This window comes from Chiloscyllium punctatum, chromosome 31 (genome assembly GCF_047496795.1).
Source record: "Chiloscyllium punctatum isolate Juve2018m chromosome 31, sChiPun1.3, whole genome shotgun sequence".
Classification (NCBI taxonomy): Eukaryota; Metazoa; Chordata; class Chondrichthyes; order Orectolobiformes; family Hemiscylliidae; genus Chiloscyllium; species Chiloscyllium punctatum.
In genome coordinates this window covers 120,538-129,735 of record NC_092769.1, presented here as the reverse complement: position 1 = coordinate 129,735, position 9,198 = coordinate 120,538, and the positions used below count along the sequence as shown (strand labels likewise).

Genomic DNA, 9,198 nt, shown 5'->3' with positions numbered 1-9,198 from the left:
TTTCAAAGTGTAAACCCCCTCTGAATTCTTCCACCGCAGTTCGCTGTTTGAGAAGTGTTCCTGTTGTGGGAAATGCACTTCCCCGTGTATCACCTGCTATTCCCAGCATGCGCTCTGGCACTGCACTCATTTTCCTTCTGACACTTGCTCACTGTGTTGCTGTGATCATACAGTGACTTGGTGTCGCACAGTGCAGGAAAATGATACACATCAAGGTTTTAGCATTGTTGCCTTCAATTGTCAGGTAAGCCTTATTTTGGATTTTGAAATTGTCTGTTCTGTACACAAGTGCGTGTCAAAAACATCTGAGCGGAAGTTAGGTGTTCCGAATAATGACATTGAGCACTATGCACTCTCCTCCAGTCTGGAAAACAATTCCTCACAGGCAATTTAATAGACAATATACAGCAGGTGCAGGAGTAGGCCATCCTGCCCTTCGAGCCAGCACCACCATTCATTATGATCATGGCCTGAACATCCTCAATCTGTATCCTGTTCCTGCCTTATCCCCATAACCCTTGATTCCACTATCCTTAAGAGCTCTATTCAACTCTTTATTGAAAGAACACCTCCTGCTGTCTCGGGTTCTTCATTCCGTTGACTTCAAATCTTCACAGAATTCAACAGACCTTGTTACATATTCATTTCCTCATTTTTGTTCAGATCACTGTGTGCATTGTGTGACAGTGGGAGTGCACTTGCCCCACAACCCAGGGATCAGACCATAGTCTTGGAACCGTACTATGTTATTTATCATTTTACCAACACCAGGGAGAAATATCTGCTGCTCTGCATAATTTACCCAATTCAATTATTCATAAGGTCATAGCTATTCCAGCATCTGTGACGAGGTGGCCGAGAGGTTAAGGCGATGGACTGCTAATCCATTTTGATCTGCACGCGTGGGTTCGAATCCCACTCTCGTCGCTGTCATCAATGGCATTTTCGTGGTGCTGTTTTCAGATGATCACAGCTGTCGTGTTGGAACTGGAACGCTAATGGTCAGTTTATATGCATTTACGCGATGACAAAATTTCAAAGAATGGTTTGAGCCTCTTGACTAAGCTGTGTTGAAATGTAGGTTGCATTGGGATAATGAAAGGAAACGCGGTTTCCTTTTGCTAATCAAGTTGCTGTGAACGTTTTTTCGTATGAAAGACATCCAGGAAAATCAAATAACGAGAGCTGCGAAGTGCATGTTTATGCAAAGGAATTCTTAATGAACTTTTTGTCAGATGAAATATGAAGGATGTTGAGTAGACGTAATTTATCCTGGTGAGAAGAGCAGAGCGAGACAGCACAAAATGATGGCGATACTTCAAAGGGGCAGGGCGTGGGTGTAGGGGCACTGAGAACTGGCTGTAAATGCACAGTGGAGAATTGCCAATGTTGGTGCCGTGCATGGGCACGGAAAGACTTACACATTGGTCTCGCCCTCGCCCCTTGCTCTCGCCATTGATGAATGCTGGACATAAGGCACAGATAAACACAAGATGTGGGAAGCAAGCTCCCTCTCGTTATGCACAAACTGGATGCATCACATTGAACTATGAACAACTGGAGAAATCAGCATGTTACCTTTAGGGAGTGAAACTAAACTGTGGATCAATGACTGCAGATTCATGCAACATAAACATGAAAAATAATTTAAAATGTAGGGTGAAGGTTTGCTTGCTCAGCTGTAGCTTTGATATCCAGACGTTTCATTACTTGGCGAGGTAACATCATCATCAGTAGCGACCTCCAAGTGAAGAGAATCTGTTGTCTCCTGCTTTCTATTTATATCTTTCTCCTCGATGGGGTTCCTGGGGTTTGTGGTGATGTCATTTCCTGTTCGTTTTCTGAGGGGTTGACCGATGCCATCTAGATCTATGTGTTTGTTTATGGCATTGTGGTTGGAGTGCCAGGCCTCTATGAATTCTCAGGCGTGTCTTTGATTAGCCTGTCCCAGGATAGATGTGTTGTCCCAGTAGAAATGGTGGTATTTTTAATCCGTGTGTAGGGCTACGAGGGAGAGAAGGTCGTGTCTTTTATTGGCTAGCTTGTGTTCATATATCCTGGTGGCTAACTTTCTTCTTGTTGTCTTACGTAATAGTTGTGACAGTCCTTGCATTGAATTTTGTAGATGACGTTGGTTTTGTCTTTGGATTGTTTTGGTTCTTTTAAGTTTGTTAGTTTTTGTTTGAGAGTGTTGGTGGGTTTGTGTGCTACTAGGATTCCGAGGGGTCTTAGTAGTCTGGCTGTCATGTCTGAAACTTCTTTGATGTATGGTAAGGTGGTTATGGTTTCTGGCTGTGTTTGGTCTGCTTGTCGTGGTTTGTTCTTGAGGAATGTGTGGACTGTATTTTTTGAGTATCTGTTCTTCTCGAATACATTGTAAAGGTGGTTTTCCTCTGTTTCCGAAGTTCGTCTGTGCTGCAGTGTCTGGTGGCTCGTTGGAATACTGTTCTGGCGCAGCTTCGTTTGTGTGTGATGGGATGGTTGCTGGTGTAGTTAAGTATTTGGTCAGCGTTTGTCGGTTTTCTGTATGCAACGGTTTGTAGTTCTCCGTTGTCCTTTCTTTCTACTGTGTCATTCAGGAATGCGAGTTTGTTGTCGGTTTCTTCTTCCTTGTTGAACTTTATGCCTGTGAGAGTGTTGTTGATGATGTTAAATGTCTTTACTATCTTGTTTCGTTTTGTGATGACAAAGGTGTCATCTGCGTAGCGGACCCAGATTTTGGTTTGATTGTTTCTAGGGCTGTTTGTTCTAGTCTTTGCATTACCGCTTCTGCTCTGAATCCTGATAGCGGAGGTCCTATGGGTGGGCCGTTGGGGGTTTGTTTTTAGACTATGTTGTTGAAAGTGAAGTGGGTGGTGAGGCACAGGTCCACAAGCTTCATGATGTTTTCGTTGGTAATGTGATTGATGGTGGTTGGTGTGTGTGATGGTCTCTTCTAAATGTGTGTTTCCTTTGCCATGTCGATGTTGATGAAGGTGAACAGTGCTATTATGTCGAATGAGACCATTGCTTCCCCTTCCTCGACTTTGGTGTTTTTGATGATTTTTAGGAATTCCTGGGTGGAGTGGATGGAGTGCTGTGAATCTTCTATGAGGTATTTCAGTCTTGAGTGTAGTTCTTTGTCCAGTCTGTAATTTGGTGCTCTGGGTAATGAGACTATGGGTCTGAGGCGGCTCCTGGTTTATGGATTTTTGGTAGTCTGGTTCGACTTGGCCAACACATTGATCCTGGGACAGTCTAAGCAAAGACATGCTAGAGAATTCCCAGAGGCCTGGCACTCCAACAACAATGCCATAAACAAACACATATATCAAAAAGCCATCTATCAACCCCGCAGAAAACAAACCGGAAATGACATCACCACAAACCCCAGGAATCCCATCCAGGAGAAAGATATAAATAGAAAGCAAGAGACAACAGCTTCGCTTCACTTGGAGATCGCCACTGATGATGTTACCTAGCCAGGTAATGAAACGTCTGGATATCAAACCTACAGCTCAGCGAGCAAACCTAAACCCTAAACCTCAACCTGAGCTGCAAACCTTCACAATCCTTGCGATTTAAAGTGTCTTTATACGCATCTCATTAATAGACTTTTCGTTATAATACCCGTCTGGTTGAAAGAAGAAGACATCACATTTTAAGATAAATGACAACGTTACCAATTTTGTTTTGAAATTGAGATCCATTTGATCATTGTCCACAGTGAACAAGTTCATTTTAAATAATGCAAACCACATTCTCTCACCTGGAATAAAAGTGTGATTTCAATATAAACATTGTCCTTGCTAAGTCGCAGTTACTCAACATGAAAAATAGGATGTAATGTTTATTAAGCATAGATCAATTAGCACCATTATCTTACTTCGGATTGACTGCAGTATGCACATGCGAAATAAGGTTTAAGAAAGAATGACTTTTGAAAATAATGATTCGGTGGTGACTAAAATTAATATTAGCTTCTCATGATGTGGATATTCCACCAATGGCTCCAGTGGTGGAAATGTTCAGTGGGCAGTATTTCTATGATGATACAGACGTATGTGCGCCGCCAGGGATGTGAGCTCCCACTTCATCTGGAACAGCGTCTTTTGACGTGGACCAGGGAGCATTGTGGCATCCGTCTGGGAGTTCCAACCACACCTGGAGCAGCTTCCATTGACATGGAGCAGCAGGGAGCATTGGCACATCCGAATGCAAGATCTAACCTCATTTGGAGCAGCTTCAGTTGGCCTGGAGCAGGGAGCTTTGGGAGATCATTGTGGGAGATCCACTCTCACCTGGAGCAGCTTTTAATGACATGTAGCAGCAGGGAGCATTGGGACATCAGAGTGATAGATCCAACCTCAACTGGACCACTTCTATTGACATGGAGGAGGGAACATTGGGACATCAGACTGGGAGCTCCAACCTCACAAGGATCAGCGTTTAATGACATTTAGCAGCTGGGTGCATTGGGACATCAGAGTGGTAGGTCTAACCTGAACTGCACCATTTCTACTGACATGGAGCAGGGAGCATTGTGACATCAGACTGGGAGCTCCAACTTCAGGTCGAGCCGTTTCTATTGACATGGAGCAGCAAGGAGCATTGGAACGTCAGGTTGGGACCTCCAACATCACCTGGATCAACTTGTATTTACATGGAAGAGGAGGGAGGATTGGGACATTAGGCTGGGGGAAAGGATATTCAACGATTTTAATCTAAAGTAAAATATGTTTCAACACCGCAAATGTTAATTGATTTATGAAGACTCTTTCCCGGGAAAATAATTAATTCTTTAGATAGTAAAGTCAAGTCCTGCAAATATTCAACTCAGGAAAACGCATTGGTACAGAGAGAAATGGGAGTGATGTTTCATGTCTTTGTCTTTTCATTTCTGGCCATCTCTGCACTGGATTATATCACCGGAAGGACGTTTTCACTCATTTCCAGCAAATACGGTCAGGTCACTAACGTAATCTAAAGGTGAAAATTTTTGGGTATATGCGATGTTATGATTAGGATGGAGATTACTTCAAATTTTGGGGAAAACGTAGCAAAGTCAGTTGCAATTTCCAAGATCAGCAGTGACCTCATTGATTGGCTGATCAGATTGTGAATGGTCGTTTTTTGAGGACAATTTGAAGTGAATCAATGATGGTGATTATCTTTGTTCTTTGTTCACCTTGTGACTGTTACTGCTATTGCTCATGTCCTTGTTAACACCACAGCTCTGCAGCGTGTAAAACCTCAGCTGTGCATCTGGCCAGTGGCACAACCATTCGTATAGCTGGCTACGCATCAGGCGGTTGTAAGTTCAACTTTTACTTTGCGCAAGCGCATTGTGGAGATTCATCACACATCCAACCTAATCATTTTTGTAATGCTGAGGTGGATAATATTTGAAATTTTCATCTTCACGAGCGAAAATTCTTTCACTGTCTTCGATCAGTTAAACATTACCAAATGCTATCAGAGTAAAAATCACACAGTACCAGATGGTATTGAACAGACGTATTTGGAAGCACCAGTGTTCCATGCACTGCTTCGTCATCAGGTGTTTGTCAACTGTTGGAATCTAAAATGGCTTTGTGTGATTATTAAATATATCCACCCCAGTCCAACACCAACACCTCCACGTCATGGGTACCGTCGACACCACGAACGGTCGGTTGAAGTCCAGATGATCTTCCAAAAGATCGCGCATATTGACACACACACCAAGTTTCTGCAGAAAAACACCCACCTGATGAAGGAGCGGCTCTCCAAAAGCTAGTGCTTCCAAATAAACCTGCTGGACTCTGCCCTGATATTATGTAATTTTTAACCTTGTCTACTCAACTCAAACACTGGCACTTCCATATCATAGACAACATCAGTCATGTCCCACCGTTGTCAGAGAAGGCAATCCTGGAAGAGCCTAATACATTGCACATAGGTACGTTTCGTTTTCAGAAACCAACGCACTCAATCGTTGCAGCTCCTATGTGTGAAAAGGCAGAAAAGAAATAGCTGAGACTCGGTTTTGACAATATTTTGAAACTTTTTGGGAAGTGGAATCAGAGGAGAATGAAGGATTAACGGTCCGTCTGTGCAGAGAGAGGGAAGGCACTATTCCCTTCTTTGATGAGCTGGGGTATTGACTGATCGAAGGCATGAAACAGATTCCTGGTAGAGCTGCGCTCTCTGCATCAGGAACAAGAAGTCCTGATTTCCTGAACTGTAATGAAACCCAGGCCACTCAGTTAAAGCGCTGAATACTAACCACTAGACCACCAGGGATGAGGGCAGAAGCAGTTGCACCGTTTCTTCATAACACAGTTTTTGGAATTATGTCACTGCAGATATGTTTCCCCTCAAAAATGATTGAATTATCGCGTGTTTACAGCACAGATCTGGGTCCCTTCATCTCGTTTCCCAACACTTGGTCTGTAACCTTGTATGCTCTGACATTTCACCTGAGGGCTAATTTCTCTGGAACGTTTTAATCTCGTAAAACACAATAAGTGGGATTAAAGTTTGAGATGGGAACTGAACCCCATTTTTAACCATAGATTGAAGCACGGAGACACATTTCCCCAAGTGTGTCACGGGCGTCGGGAGAAAACAAGCAGAATGTTAGATTTCACCGACTTGTCTGATATTATCCCATTTCAGAGTTCAACACCAAGGTCTGGTTACAGCAAAGAAAGGAAGCATTCAGCCCCTCTCATCCCAGTGTTCCATTACTCTGTAGTTTATACTGCCTCACCTCGTTCTTGCTGCTAAACTTGATCACTGCTCACGCCCGCTCTTTCCTGTCCTGCCGAACGGTTTGCCTCAAGTTCTTTGAATGAAAAACAGGAATGACCTATTTCAAGCACTTTTCTAGTTTACAAGGACAGTGTTATCACCACTGAGCAAGCACATTGCCAGTTCAGAGAGAAGATCTCATCCTTTAGAAACTGAAATGCAAAGATGATTGGATAGCCTCAGTATTGTAAACCAACCAACAAGACTGGAATAGGGCCGAGGGGATCACGCACAGAAGGATGGGAGAATAGAATGGCGAATTTCTTGGTGTCCAGGGTGATTTTAACAGAAATCTTCCCTGGTAGTATAGTGATGAGGATTCAGTGATTTCACTGTCATGGCTTGTTAAAGGTTAACGTTTACAGTAATCAATATGAAATACTGCCTGATATTTCGAAGCAGAATGATGTGCAGCAGACAGAATCGTTTCCCTGCATGACCTAATAAGAGAGCTCAGAAGAGCCAGGAGGAGACATGAGAGCCAGGAGGAGACATTAGAAGTTGTTGGCGGATAGGATCAGGGTTAACCATAAGGCTTTCCATAGGTATGTCTGGAATAAAAGAATGACGAGAGTTAAATTAGGGCCAATCAAGAATAATAGTGGGAAGTTGTGTGTGGAGTCAGAGGAGACATGGGCAACATTAAATAAATATTTTTCGACAGTGTTCACGATATAAAATGAAAATGTTGGCGAGGAAGATATAGAGATACTTGCATCTAGACTCGAAGAGATTGAAGTTCACAAGGAAGAGGTATTAGAAATACTGTAGTGTGTGAAAATAGACATGTCCTCTGGGCCAGATGGGATCTATCCTAGGATCCTCTGGGAAGCAAAGGAAGAGATTGCCGAGCCTGTGCCATTGATCTAGAAATCATCATTATCTACAGGAATAGTGCCTGAGGACTGGAGGATTGCAAATGTGGTTCCCTTGTTCAAGAAGGGTAGTAGAGACAACCCTGGTAATTACAGACCAGTGAGTCTCACTTCAGTTGTTGGTAAAGCGTTGGAAAAGATTATCAGAGATAGGATTTATAATCATCTAGAAAAGAATAATCTTGTCAGGGACAGTCAGCATGGTTTTGTAAAGAGTAGGTCGTGCCGAAACGAATCTTTTGAGTTTTTTGACAAAGTGACCAAACAGGTAGATGAGAGTAAGCAGGTTGATGTTCTGTATATGGATTTCAGCAAGGTGTTCAATAAGATTCCCACAGTAGGCTATTATACAAAATGTGGAGGATTGTGGGAGACATAGCAGTTTGAATCAGTAATTGGCTCCCTCAAAGAAAACAGAGGGTTGTAGTTGATGCAACATGTTCATCTTGGTGTCCAGTTACTAGCGGCATTCCACAAGGGTCGATGTTGGGTCCACTGCTATTCGTCATTTTTGTAAATGTCCTGGATGAGGGCTTAGAAAGGTGGGTTAGTAAATTTGCGGACAACACTATGGTCGGTGGTGTTGTGGATAGTGACGAAGGATGTTGTCGGTTGCAGAGGGACATAGATAGGATGCAGAGCTGGGCTGAGAGGTGGCAAATGGAGTTTAATGTGGACAAGTGTGAGGTGATACACTTTGGACGGAGTAGTCGGAATGTAAAGTACTAGGATAATGGTAAGATTCTTGGGAGTGCAGATTAGCAGAGAGATCTCGGTGTCCATGTACACAAATCCCTGAAAGTTGCCACCCAGATTGATAGGGTTGTTAAGAAGGAAAACAGTGTTTTGGCCATAATTAATACAGGAATTGAGTTCTGGAATCAGAAGGTTATGCTGCAGCTGTACAAAGATCTGGTACGGCCACATTTGAAGTATTGTCGACGTTTCTGGTCACCGCATTATAAGAAGGATGTTGACGCTTTGGAAAGGGTACAGAGGGCATTTCCTAGCATGTTGCCTGGTGTAGAAGGAATGTATTATGAGGGAAGACCGAGGGCCTTGAGGCTGTCCTCGTTGGAGAGAAGACTGAGAGGTGACTTAATAGAGACATACAAGATAATCAGAGGTTTAGATAGGGTTGACAGGGAGAGTCTTTTTCCAAGTATGGGGACGGCAAACACGAGCGTCACAACTTTAAAGTGAGGGGAGATAGGTACAAGACAGATGTCAGAGGTAGTTTCTTTACTCAGAGAGAAGTTAGGGCATGGAAAGCTTTGCCTGTAACGGTGGTAGATTCGCCAAGATTAAGTGCATTTAAGTCGTCATTGGAGAGGCATATGGACGTACATGGAATAGTGTAGATGGGATGGGCTTCAGATTAGTATGACAGGGTTGCGCAACATCGAGGGCCGAAAGGCCTGTTCTGCACTGTAATGTTCTATGTTCTATATGCTTCAGTTCCACATCAGCAATGTCATTTGCAATTGCCTGAAGTTCAATCAGTTTAAAACAAGAACGGAGGGGGCGTCAGGAAAACGGAAGGGGAATA

General features: G+C 43.2%; 1 non-coding gene across 1 annotated transcript; it reads left to right on the top strand.

The window, feature by feature from the left end:
• Window positions 1-845: 845 nt before the first annotated feature.
• trnas-gcu (transfer RNA serine (anticodon GCU)) lies at window positions 846-927 on the top strand. Its single transcript has one exon. It is a non-coding gene; the product is annotated as a tRNA-Ser (tRNA).
• Window positions 928-9,198: the final 8,271 nt, after the last annotated feature.